Here is a 13,038-nt window from a genome sequence, read left to right on the forward strand (position 1 = left end):
CAACCAGGAAAGGTGGCACGCAATACTCCTGTGTTATTGATTGCCACAACAGCCTCGAAAGGTCGAAAGCCGACCGTGAAGTCCTACAGAATTCCGGGGAAGTGGCACGAGGACAGACGACAAGCGTGGATAACCACGTGCGCCGAGTCAAGTAAGTGACGTACTTTCGCTTTCGCGTGCAATATCACGGCCGCTCGATAAAAACGCAATAGTAATGTGCCTGTATTTAGCGCATGGCTGTTTGTTTAGACGTGTCGCGTAGTTGAATCGTACAATGACATCCGCCGTGTTAGCTTAGCAGTAAATGCATACGTGTAGCGCCACTAAGCTCGACGACGCGAGCTCGATTCCCGGCCACGGCGGCCGTATTTCTATGGGGGCGAAATGCAAGAATACAGTTCTTACCATGTACTTTGATTTTTGTGCACGTTAAAGAACCCCCGGTGGTCAAATTTATTCCGGGGACCGTCCGTTACAGCGTGCCTCATAATGATATCGTGCTTTTGGCACGTAAAACACACGAATTTAATTGATTGTACTGTTAGTTCACTCGCGATCGGCAAAGCCGAGCTCAAGATTATGCTTTTTCTAAACGCTGCAACTTAAATTCCTAGTTGTGCAGGCCTAACAACACCACACCCCAGACAAGCGAAGTCTCTTTGACCAAGGAAACGCGGGAGAAGGACAAAGGCAAAGTAGTGGAAGCAGTGTTGGCTGTGTAAGCGCAAGCCGACGCGCACGTCATGGAAGTTGAATCTGGCGCTTCTGCCAAGAGAGCGCGCGACGAAGCAGGCAACGAAGTGGAAAAAGCCCAGTGTAAGCAGCGGTGACGAACCACCCACCAAAACAGTCATTAAGGCTGGCCTTCAAACGAGCCAACGACCGAGCTTCAAACCGAAGCCAACCGTCCATCCAGACCGGAAAATGGAGGGAACTATGCCCTCGTAACGAGGGACAACGCACAGCCCAGCGATTCGCCCAGTTAGGATTTCAAAGCACCCACCATGGCTTCAAGGCACCTAGCAGCTGAACCACAGCTCTGTAGACCCGCGAACTGCTTGCGGGACGCGACGTTGCCCATCGCAGCAACGAGTCAACCGAATACCAGCGCAAAATATCGAGGTAAATTCCATGCGGTCCACCTGTTTCGGTTTAACCATGGCACTTAACCTTACGAAGCCCCTTCGTCTAGGCACTTTAAACGTTCGCGGTTTGGCAAGCCGGAGACGCCAATACCAAGTAAGCCGGCTTTTCCAAGAAAATAATTTAGATATAGTAGCAGTGCAAGAAACAAAGGTGGAAGGCCAGGCACAGACGGACCGCATGGTGCAGCCATTTAGAGCGCAGTATAAGGTGTGCGTACGTCATGCGGTTGGCACTCCGAGAGGCTGTACTGTCTTCATTCGTAGCAGTGTTGGTATTGTAGAGTAACAAGTAACTATATGTGGAACTGGCCGATTTCTTATACTTGATTTTTCTGCTGCCGCCTTTAAGTGGCGCGTATTGTGTGTGTATGCTCCAAATGATGAATGTGCACATAGAGCGTTTTTTGAACAGCTAGAAGAATACCTGAATGTGAGCGATACGTAATTTTGATTGGAGATTTTAATTGTGTGTGCAGACCAGTAGATCGCGCCAAAAAACAGCAACGTAAAGATACAAGCGCGCAGTTTCAAACGTGCTTGTAAACGATTATGATTTGGAAGATGTTGGTAGCCTTTTATCGACGGGGAAAACATCCGTTTATACGCACTATCAAGGTCAAAGTCACGCGTGATTAGACCGAGGGTATGTTGCATTACAGCTTGTGCTACTGTGTCAAAGTTATGAAATTAAACACGTATCTTTTTGTGACCATAGTCTAGTAATGCGAAACTGCTTGATGATAAGCTTTTTGTGAGTGATATAAAAGAAATAATTATTTCCTCATCGACCGCGCAGACCAATGACAGAATTGAAAGCTGAGAAATTCACAAAACAGACGTTAAAATGAAAGCGATCGAAAGGGCAACTTTGTTGCGACGCAAGGAAAAGCAAGAAGAAAAAAAATTAACTAGCCAACTAGAATTTTTCTTGCGTACAGAGTGTGAGAATGCGGGATCTTGCATGAAGCAGATAAAAGAAATAAAAAAGTAAGCTAGAACTTATCAACCATGAACGATATAAGGGAGCTATGGTACGAGTGCGGGCGGAAAGATTGTGGAATGGGGAAGCGCCCACTAAACGGGCGTTAAGTGACAAAAAGAGATACGCGACAAAAAAAGAAATAGAAGAATCATATATCAAAATGAAGAAACATCCGAAACTACCCTGATAGAGCGAGCATTCGTAGTTTATTATCGCGAACTGCTTGGAAACAAGAAACAACTAGAAGAAGGGTTTCAGCGAGACTTCCTTAATCCTATGCCACGTTTAGAAGATGACATTAAAGCGAACCTTGAATTTCCAATTACATTACGAGAAATTGAAGATGCCATCTATGGACTGGGTGCAGGAAAAGCTCCCGGGCCTGATGGTTAGGAGCGGCCTTCTACGCGGCTTTCAAACATCAGCTCAGCCAATTACTGCATAGTGTTTTCAAGGAAATGTATGCAACACAGCGAATATCACCATCTTTCCGAACATCTCATATAATGCTAATCCCTAAGTGCGAAGACCCGGTTAAACTGTTGTCAGTAAAATCTTACAGACCAATAAGCCTTACAAACTGTGACTACAAAATATTTACAAAAGTGCTAGCGAAAAGACTTCAAAGTGTCGTAACACAGCTGGTGGGACCACATCAAACATGTGGAATCAAGGGCCGAACAATTTCCAAAAATACGCATGTAGCTCGGTGTGTACTAGAATGCTGCGGTGCCTTCTCCTACGGGGTTGCAGTGCTGCAACGGGACTTGGAGAAAGCGTTTGACAATGTAAGCTTGAGCCTAATTAATAGCCAAAGAGTTCGCGGTTTTATGCTTGAAGCGACAGAAGTCAAGGTACTCGCATACGCTGATGATATTGCTGTCTTTTGTCAGGATCATGAAAGCATCAAATAAGTGGTTAGGCTGACTTGTAGTTTTTGTAAGGAAGCCGGATGTAAGATTAATTGGGAGAAGACTATGTGGTTTTGGCATGGCGAGTGGAGCGAAAAGCCTGAATTATTCGCTGGCGTACAATGGACAGCAATGCCAACAACGTACTTTGGTGCCCCTCTACAATGTTATGATGATACCGAACAGTATTGGAAAGAAACAGAGCGGGTGAAAGATAAGATACTAGGGTGGCAGGGTCGAAATCTGTCAATGTTTGCACGAGCGACTACTTGTAATCTATTTTTAGTCGCCAAGTTATGGTACGTGATGCAAGTTTTGTTCATGTCCCGGGCTAACGTACAAAATATTCACAGGGGAGGGAGTTGGGAGAGAACTAGTCGCACTAACCTGTTTTTGTCCGTTAAAAAAGTGGGCTTGGTCTGTCGCACCTCTTTATCAAACAAATTGTGTGACGTTTTATGTTTTTAAGGGATTAGTGTGACCCATTCTTGTGCACGGTTATGCAAGTTAGCCTGCACAATGCACTACCGGAATTCATTGTTTGTACAATTAAGACTGCGTTACGCGGTAAAAGAGGTTACAGGCACGAAGTTGTTGCATTTCGCATACTTAAGGTGCGTTTTTCTTTTGAATATTTGAGTACAGTGAAAAGGATAAACCTGTACAAAGATTTATTGGATGTTATGTTACCTGTTCCCTTGTACAGAAACATACAGGGTGTTTCAGCGAACACTTTCAAAAATTCTTAAAGGTTGCCTGTGGCACATAGCACAATTGTAGTTCATGAGCTGGTCTACTCGATGAGGCGTACATTACTTGCACACGAAATTGAAATGCATAATCTGATAATTAACAAAAATTCACTAATTAAATTTTTAACTGATTACCTGATGGCCAATATTTCAATTTACAAATTGTAGCCGTAGAGTTTGCAAGGCAGATCCACTTGGAATGAATTCTCGGGATGAATCAAGTTTCGAGATAATAATTCCTGAACTCTGCGGAGAAATGCATTGGCGTTCCAGTTGGTTTCTTAACAAAACGTCGCTTGAAGCATTGAAGCACAAAATTAACTTGAACGTAAATGTATTTCTCCGCAAAATTCGGGAATTAATATCTCGAAACTGGTGTCATCCCGAGAATTATTTTCAAGTGGATCCGCCTTGCCAACTCAACGGCCCATATTGCAATTTGTAAATTGCAATATGGGCCATCAGGTAATTGGTTCAATACTTAATTAGTGAATTTTTGTTAGTTATTCGATTATGCAATTCAATTTTCTATGTCAGTAATGTCCGCCTCTTCGAGTAGACCAGCTCATTAACTAGAATTGGGCTATCAGCCACAGGCAACCTTAAATAAAGCTTGAAAGTGTTCGCTGAAATACCCTGTATACACTGGAGGTTCTGGACAAGACGTCTTAAAACGAGGTAAAGGAATGCCGATAAGACCGCATGTAAAACCGTTCTTTTGCAAGCTCCATACAAACACTTCAACTGTAAAAACGTGGCTACAAGACAAAGGAATCTTTGTACCGTGAATAATCAACTGCATATTATGCAAAAAAAAACAGAAACAGTGGAACATGTATTTATCGAATGCTGGGATCCAATATTTCATTTGCACATCCTTCAGCGAAATATTAAAAAGCAACTGCCGATTACGCCACATGGAATCCGATACTTACCAGTTGAGAATTACGGTGACATTCCTTACGACATGATAATGGTTCTGAGCCTCCATAGTACATGGGAAAACTAGAATGGCGGTAAGACATGCCGACATTGACCCTCACCCTGTAAGGGAAAGTTTTATTGAACTTCTAGCGTATATGCGAGAGACTTACCGTGCACAGGCCACAGCCTCCTGATTGGGTGGGACTGTTTGATGATTTGATCCCTTTCAAAAAGTTGTGAAACCTTTTGTGCTGTTCCCTTCTGTATGATGTAAACAGGCAATAAAGAAAAAAAACAGTCGTGGCCGAGTGGTTAAAGCGATGGACTAGAAATCCATTGGGGTCTCCCAGCACAGGTTTGAATCCTGCCGGCTCCGTAGTGGTAGCTTTTTTTTCTGGGACGCCCTTCGTGAAGGCGTATAGTTGTGGCGCAGAAGTGCTGCCCACGTGTGCGCAGTCGTGGCCGATCATTCTACTTCCGGTCACCGCAGTGAACGGACGCAGAATGCCTTGCTCCGTAGGAGCGGTTACAGCGGCCCTCGGCCGTGGTACCAGGTGTACGGATAAGCCTTACCCGGAACACCACGTTGTTTTGCCTCATCTGCCTTCAGGTACTTCAGTTTTGTGCACTGTATTTTTGCACGCTGACGGTAAGACCAGGCCGTATTGGGTCGAGCACTTTCGAGATGCTATCGCGCGTCTTGCACTGCTGCCGGAAGTGGTGGCCCTTGGCGCTTTCCAAGTGAACCACGTATGGGCGGTGACCTTCCGTGATGAGGCTGCGAAGAAAAAGGTGCTAGCGGCGGAATCTTTCATCGTGAAAGACCAACCCTGCATCGTTTTTGATCCCTGCAACCAAGGCATCAGGCTGAAGCTTTATTGGCTGTTGCACTTCGTTCATGACGACGAGGTTCGTGCAGCCTTAGCCCCTTACAGAAAGTTTACAAATGTCACGCGAGAAAAGCGGCGAGAACAGGGATGCGATCACAAAGGGTCCACCACCCGTTTGGTGACACTCCAGCCAAAACCTGGCGTGACAGTTGAAGACTTGCCTCACCAGGTGCGCGTCGCGGAGAACTTAGCGCTCGTGCATGTTCCAGGAAGACCCCGTTATGCCTCCGGTGCCATGGAGCTGGACATATCCAGCACGAGTGCCGCATACCACGCTGTGCACTTTGCCGCCACTACGGCCACGAAGAACAAGAGTGCGTGAGGTCGTATGCTGCGGTTATAAGCCCAGTTAAAGGCGACGAAATGGCTGAACAGATAATGGACCACGCTGACGCTGATGCGGCTTCCGAGTAGAGAGCGAACAGCAGGCGGTAGATGGCACGCACCCCGAAGCGTCTCCAACACCGGAGGAAACCAAGGGCTCCAGTAGCGGCCAGACTGTTGAGGCAAAGAGCGCGCTGTCTGGGAAACCCAATACCGAAGAAAATATGACCGGTACAAAGGGCGCGCCATCAGCGAGCACGTCGGAGTCGACCACGAAAGACGGGACGGAGGATTCTGAGGATGTCGAAATGATAGCAGCCGCCAAAACAGCTGCAAAGAGACCTCGCGAGGTCACCGACGGATATGAAGAGACACCGGAAAGATCGAGCAGCGGCGAGCCTTCGCCGAAGACGTCTATAACAAGGCGACCCGGCTTCAAACCGAAGCTGAACGTGGCGCCTGACAGGCGGACGACTTCAACACCGTCCCCGTGTTAGCGGGGAACGGACTGTGCCGAGACAGCGTGCCCTGAGTGCAAGACCTGCCCTAGCGGACATGTAGATTGTGCCGCGTACTGTTTTTTGCATTTATTGCCTGCCCAGACGTGAGTACCATTCTGTCTGTATGCCTAATCTAAACATGGCCGTTAATCTGACAGTTCCCCTTTGTGTAGGGACGTTAAATGTGAGGGGTTTGGCATCCCGCAGAAGGCAGTGCCAGATAAGCCGGCTTTTGTTAGAAGATATAGACATAATGGCAGTGCAGGAAACCAAAGTAGAAAGCGAAGAACAAACAAACAGAATGGTCGAGCCTTTCAGGAATAGGTATAATGTATGTGTGTCTCACGCCAGAGGAACTTCCGCGGGTTGCATAATACTTGTTGGAAAATGCACTGATATTGTGGTGCAAACTGTCACGTCTACTGATAACGGTAGGCTACTAGTCATCGACTTTAGTTTCTGCGGCCTCCTCTGGCGAGCAATATGTGTTTTTGCGCCGAATAAGATTCACGAACGCGAAGAATACATAGGAAACCTGAAAGCCTGCATGACGTACGGAAGAAACATTATATTATTTGGGGACTTTAACTGTGTGTGTAGACCGCAAGATCGAGCAAGCAGATTGACCTATCGCGATAAAAGTGCGTCACTGTTAAACGCGCTTGTAAACGAGTTTAAACTAGACGACGTTGGTTCCATTTTTGATGGCGACAAGCACGTGCAGTATACGCACTATCAAGGTGTATGTCACGCTAGACTTGATCGCTTATGTTTCTGCTAAATCACACCGCATCTTGCTACGTACAGAGTAAAGAACGTCACGTTTAGTGATGACTGCTTGGTGACAGCCACAGTAGGAACCAAAACAAAAGTGGCAAGATTCAGTTGGAATTTGTGGAAATTGAACGATAAATTGTTGGATGAAATTTTTCTTTGAGAAATGAAGGAGAAGATTCATGGAATATCTTCGGTTGAAACTTCTAATTTCACAATGCTTTGAGAACAATTTAAAAACGATGTAAAGGTTGCCGCGATTGAACGAGCTTGCGTGCTGCGTACCAATGAAAAACAGCAAGAGAAAGAACTGAAGAGCGCGTTAGATTTTATGACTATTGTTGAGAGTACTAACCCTGGACACTTTAGCAAGGAAATACGTGACCTGGGGTGCTATGCAGGATGCGCCGAGTTTCTCGTTCGTACGAGTTTCACCCGAGTTTGCTCGATGGCAGTCAGTGAACGGAAATAGCAAGGAACGTGCAAGAACAGCAGGCAAAAAGAAATGTCGAGATAAAGCCGCGTATGACAACATGAGCGCACCCTGCGCGGCACAGTGATTCCGTGCTTCAAGCACAGAAGACTGCGCAGCAAAACGCGCCAGCGCCGCGTATTTTTATCAACGTATTATCACCATTTAGCAATACCGTGACTGTACCGCTGTTTATCGGCACACTTGCCGTGAGCCACCTGCCACGCCTTTCTAGGGCGCGTTTAGGGCGTGCCTCCTCTTTCGAGCATTATCTTTCTATCCTCCGTCGAATGCGAACAGGGCACATGCGGTGCATTGTTGCGCCTACACTTTCCCTCAATCGATTACGTTCAAATACAACAAATAAAATAAGAAACACTTTATTTCTTGAAGTATCTGTTTTTCGTTTGGAATGCCATAAATGTTTGATGACAGAGATCGAGCGAATTATTAAATTTTGCACTTTTTTGCCGCGAGTGGCGACAGTGAGGCGAAACCTTACAAGCGGATACATTTTAGAGCATCGCACGCACGAGGGAGTTCATACGGTGAGCAGTCGCCAGGGGCACTGCAGTGCTATCCTTGATTAAAATCCCTATATAAGAAAAGTACTGCCATCCTTTGATAAACGCCTCTTCTCTCTCTCCTGTATCTCCGATTGGACGATGATTGCGCGCGCTTTTCACTTCTTTATATATTCTTTTTTTTCCGCCTCAGAGCCATGTTGAAAGTCCTCTGCGCAGCCGCAGTCGCCGGCGGCGGCGGCGGCGCGCGCCCGGCTTGAAAACTTCAACGTGGACTTTCTAGGTGCGCCACCGTCGACTTGGCTTTCGCAAGCAAAAAGTAAAGAAAAAAGCAAGCGCTTTCGGAGAGGAAGCGGCGGAGGAAAGAGTAGATGGCGGTACTTTTCTTATATAGGGACTTTAAGCCTTGATAGGGTGCCTTGATGCCCGCGCGCATCGAGGCACTCTAATCATTGATAAAGTCAGTCATGACAGTGATCTTTCCATTCCCTGACTATTCGGGGAATGTCAACGCAGCGCTACGGCATGGTTGTTCACCGCAGGTGCTTCTCTGAGGCGGCTATTAAGGCCGCCGCTTTACCAACTGAAACGACGGGAGCAACGGTTGTCACAGCAAAAGGGCTGTGCGGTATTCTAGGGTCCGTAGTGACGCAGCACAGTGAAAGTGCACCAGTTTATCTGCGTGCGCGAAGCCTCCCCGATGCATTGCAAAGAAGAGCGCGCTGCCCAGTGACACAATTTATCGCTTGTCATCGCTTGCCCAGTGAAGGTGCATCTGTTCGCATGTATACGCAGAGTTGTTCTCTCCAATGTGCTTGCCGATTGTCTCTGCTGCTGAGCTAACAGCGATCGCAGATAGATATAGTAACGACAGCGCAGCAATCGCATTTTGGCGGGTGATGGCTCCTGTGTGCAGTTAGGAAATGAAACTTCGAACGTAGGAAGGGGTTGCAACTATTTAGTGTTCCGTGCTTGTGATGAAGAAATGCCATCGCACTGGGTTTAAAAAAGCGAGCGTTTCTCGGCGCTGACCGTGTTTGCGACACTGCAGATCCGATACACCACCGATGACAGAGCAGCCATCTCAAACAACAGCTGCGATACCTTTACGTTGGAAAACACTACGCACTGCTCAGCATCGTCATCTACCACGGCGCATCGACGCCTTGCAAGCAGCTACAGTGTCGTTCCGATAATTATTTGCTGTGCGCTACGTCGCTACAATGCAGACAATGAACCATGTTGTGGGGCTATCACAGCCTAAGAAGATAGATGCATGAGCCAGCGAAAGTCGCCGCTTTGTTTTTGATAGTGGTTCTCAGTTACAGTGCATCACCGATGACAGTGTGCTGTGCGTATTTTCTGTCGGCGGTCAAGATTGTTGATGCCTCTCAGTTCCGCACCACGTCGCTGTTGCCGGAAAATAAGTTGGGCGTGGCCCAACCGTGGCGGGGGCGCGCACAAGAGTTACATGCCTCGCGCAGGGCGTGACATATGGTTTTGATTGACACGCGAACTCGGGCCAAACTCGTACATCGCGAAACCCCCGTCGAGTTGAACTCGGGAACATGGTGGCGGCAGCAGTAGCCTGTGTAATCGCATCCAGCGGCAGCAAGCGTCAATATGACCATCTCGACCCGTTCACCTACATGTCCGACGTAGAGTTTCAGCGTCATTTTTGCCTTTCCAAAACGTGAGTGCGCTGGCTGTGTGACGAGTTAGGCGAAGGCCGTCGTCTGCGGAGATAGGGTGGCGGGCAAATTATGCTTTCCCAGCGTAGACTGGTGTGACTAGGCTGCGGAGGAATAGTTCGTGCGATCGCTTCGGCTCTCTCCTGTTTCAAGCAAGCTCGTCCACCGCGCCCCAGCCCCAGGCCAGGTCCGGCGTCGTCATCGGATACTGGAGCACCTGCGAGCACCTGGGGTTCAACCCGGACCAACCAACCTGCGCAGGCGAAGTAGTCACATTATATTGGAAGACTCAGAATGGACGCCGGGCTGCCTTCCGGTGCCGAAATCAGTTTTTGTGCCGAAATCACTTTTAGCAGGTACACGGTACCGCTGCACGGCACGGGCAGAGAGGCGAAGGAAGTTACTGCGCCAACACGGACCACCTCGGCCGTCCGAACGACGACCTCTCCAGGCGGCAAATGATTTGGCTCACGTACTGCGTGAGCAAAAGCGTAGACATATGGATGTTGAATGAGACCATAGACTTGTTTCCTCTATCGGAGCACGCCATCGCCGACTGGAGGAGCTACCCCGGTAAGGTCGCGAGGGACGAGCTGCTGGCGCGAGCTCCACTCGGTGCCCCGGGAAGACAGCGCAAATTGACGAGTGCCTTCTTCGCGGCGAGCAAAAGTGCAATCGAGGCCGCCTAATGACGGGCGACAACGTTCCGCCGAGCCGCCAAAACTACGGTGGTGTTAAAGATGGTGGCCCATGGGTCTTGGGCATGGTCTGCTTGACCTGAGGGGTGTTGCTACTTTTCAATGTCTACCGACGAAAGGCGGCGACGCTAGGCGCCACTATTGCAGCCAATGTTCAACCGGGGACCATTATTCATAGTGACGAATTGGCCGCATACAACTGATCCCAAATTCAGGGGATGCTAACGGGGCTATGCCTTAATCTGCATTGGGAGACAGTAAACCACAGCGTGCACTTTGTGGAAACCAACACGGGCGTTCACACGCGAAAAATGGAAAGTTATTGTCAAAAAGTGAAGCGCCACCTCGTCAGCAGGGGGTACAGAGTAACTGCACTGATGCTGGAGTGCCGCCTGGGATGAATGTGGTCACGTACACAACGGCCACGTACGCTGCAAAGACCCTTTCTTGCGTTTGTTAGAAGCCACAGATCGCTGGGGCTACCCAGTATAAAGACTCTTTCCTGCGGTTGTTAGAAGCCATCGCTCGGCGCTAGTCAGTATGAAGGTGCGTCACAATGTAAAAGAAAATAAAGCGTAGTTTTTTTATCCTTGCATGAGTGTTTTCCGACATTCCTGAGTGCTTACACGGTAAGCGCGCGGCAAACCACTTCTGCGCTAACCGACGCTCCCTTCGTCTCGAAGCCCTACTTTAGCGCGAGCAACGAGCGATCTGTTCAAAGCCCAGTGTAAAAATCAGGCGCACACCCATCTGTGCTCGGAAATGGGAGCGCAAGCACGTAGGGAGCCGCACCAATTAAATCTAGAGGAAAGCGAAAGAGCAACGAGCGATCTCTTCAGAGCCCAGGCGAAAACCAAGCGCACACCAATCTGTGCTCGGAAATGCTAGCGCAAGCACCTAGCGAGCCGCGCCAATCCAATCCAGAGGAAGAAAGAGGATGGTGAGCGTGCCCTCGTGGTATAACGCGAAACGAATAAACTACAAATTAGTCAAATACACATTCAGTGTACAATTTGTAAACATTAAAACACCTATACCCTACGGTAATGTGACTAATATCATTGCACTAAATGCATTTATTTGATAACTTGCTTGTGCCTCTAATGCACTCGGTGGAACGACAGACAAGTGAAAGAAGGTACGACCATGCACCGACCGTATGATCACGTGAGCCTCAGTTTGTCGACCGCCCATATGGCAACGCCCAAGGGATGATGGCCACCCAGAGTGAATCTAGATAAACCAATGAAACTGGAGGTGTGCCGACGGACAAACTTTGTCTTGTTACCATTAGTTCTTTCATCTTGGGGCGTCGCCAGAGCTCGTGCAGATCCCGAGTTTCGCCAAACTCGGGGCATCCTGCATAGCACCCCTGAAAAGTAAACTTGAAGTGATCCATGAGAATAAATATCGTGGGGCGATGGTCAGAACACGAGTTTAAAAACTATGGTTCGTTTTAACGACTAAGGCCTACTAAGCGGGCACTCGGTGAAGAAAAAAGGCAAGCAGTAAAAAAAGAGATAAAAGAAATAAGATATAAAAACGAAGCGACTCATGATGACGAATTGATAAAGAAAGCGTTTGTTGAGTGTTATCAAAGACTGCTAAGCCCTAAAATAAATGATACAGTAGCTTTTCGAAATTATTTCTATCGCTCATGTCAAGGCTATACGATGAAGTGAGAGAAACGCTTGAATGGCCAATTAGTCTGCATGAGGTAGAACAGGCCATTGATGAACTAAGCACCGGCAAGGCACCGGGGCCTGATGGACTAGGGGCTGCCATTTGCAAAACCATCAAGAAAGAACTGGCACAAGCGTTACACCGCGTGATAAGTGAGTGCTATGATCAAAAAAGGGCACCTTTATCGTTTAAAAAATGCCATGTAGTACTAATTCTAAAATCAGATGATCTCAGGAAATTGATGGCTGTTCAGGCCTATCGACCAATAAACCTTACGAATGTAGACTATAAAGTTTTTACGAATGTGCTAGGCACGAGGTTGCAGAGCGTTATCACACACCTCGTACTACCTCGCCAGACATGTGGCATCAACGGAAGGACAATTTACACAAATATACACCCCGCTACAACTATCCTAGAATGCTGCCACATAAATCGTGCAAACATAGTTATGTTACAACTGGATCTTCAGAAAGCATTTGACAGGGTTAATCATGACATATTACAGTTAGTATTAGAACATTGTAATGTAGGAAGCCTCATCACTGAAGGCATCAAAATGGTGTATGAAGAGTGCGCCGTAATCCTTATAATCAACAACACCTTAAGTGAGAACGTTCCAGTGCTTTCAGGTATAAAACAAGGGTGCGCGTGCTCGTCTCTTCTTTTTGCACTTTATTTGGAACCCTTATGTTTAAAAATTCTAAGAAATGAAATGGTACATGGTTATTCCTATTAGACCAGTGAAGTGAAGATACTGGCATATGC

This window comes from Dermacentor silvarum, chromosome 1, assembly GCF_013339745.2.
Source record: "Dermacentor silvarum isolate Dsil-2018 chromosome 1, BIME_Dsil_1.4, whole genome shotgun sequence".
In the NCBI taxonomy this organism is placed as follows: domain Eukaryota; kingdom Metazoa; phylum Arthropoda; class Arachnida; order Ixodida; family Ixodidae; genus Dermacentor; species Dermacentor silvarum.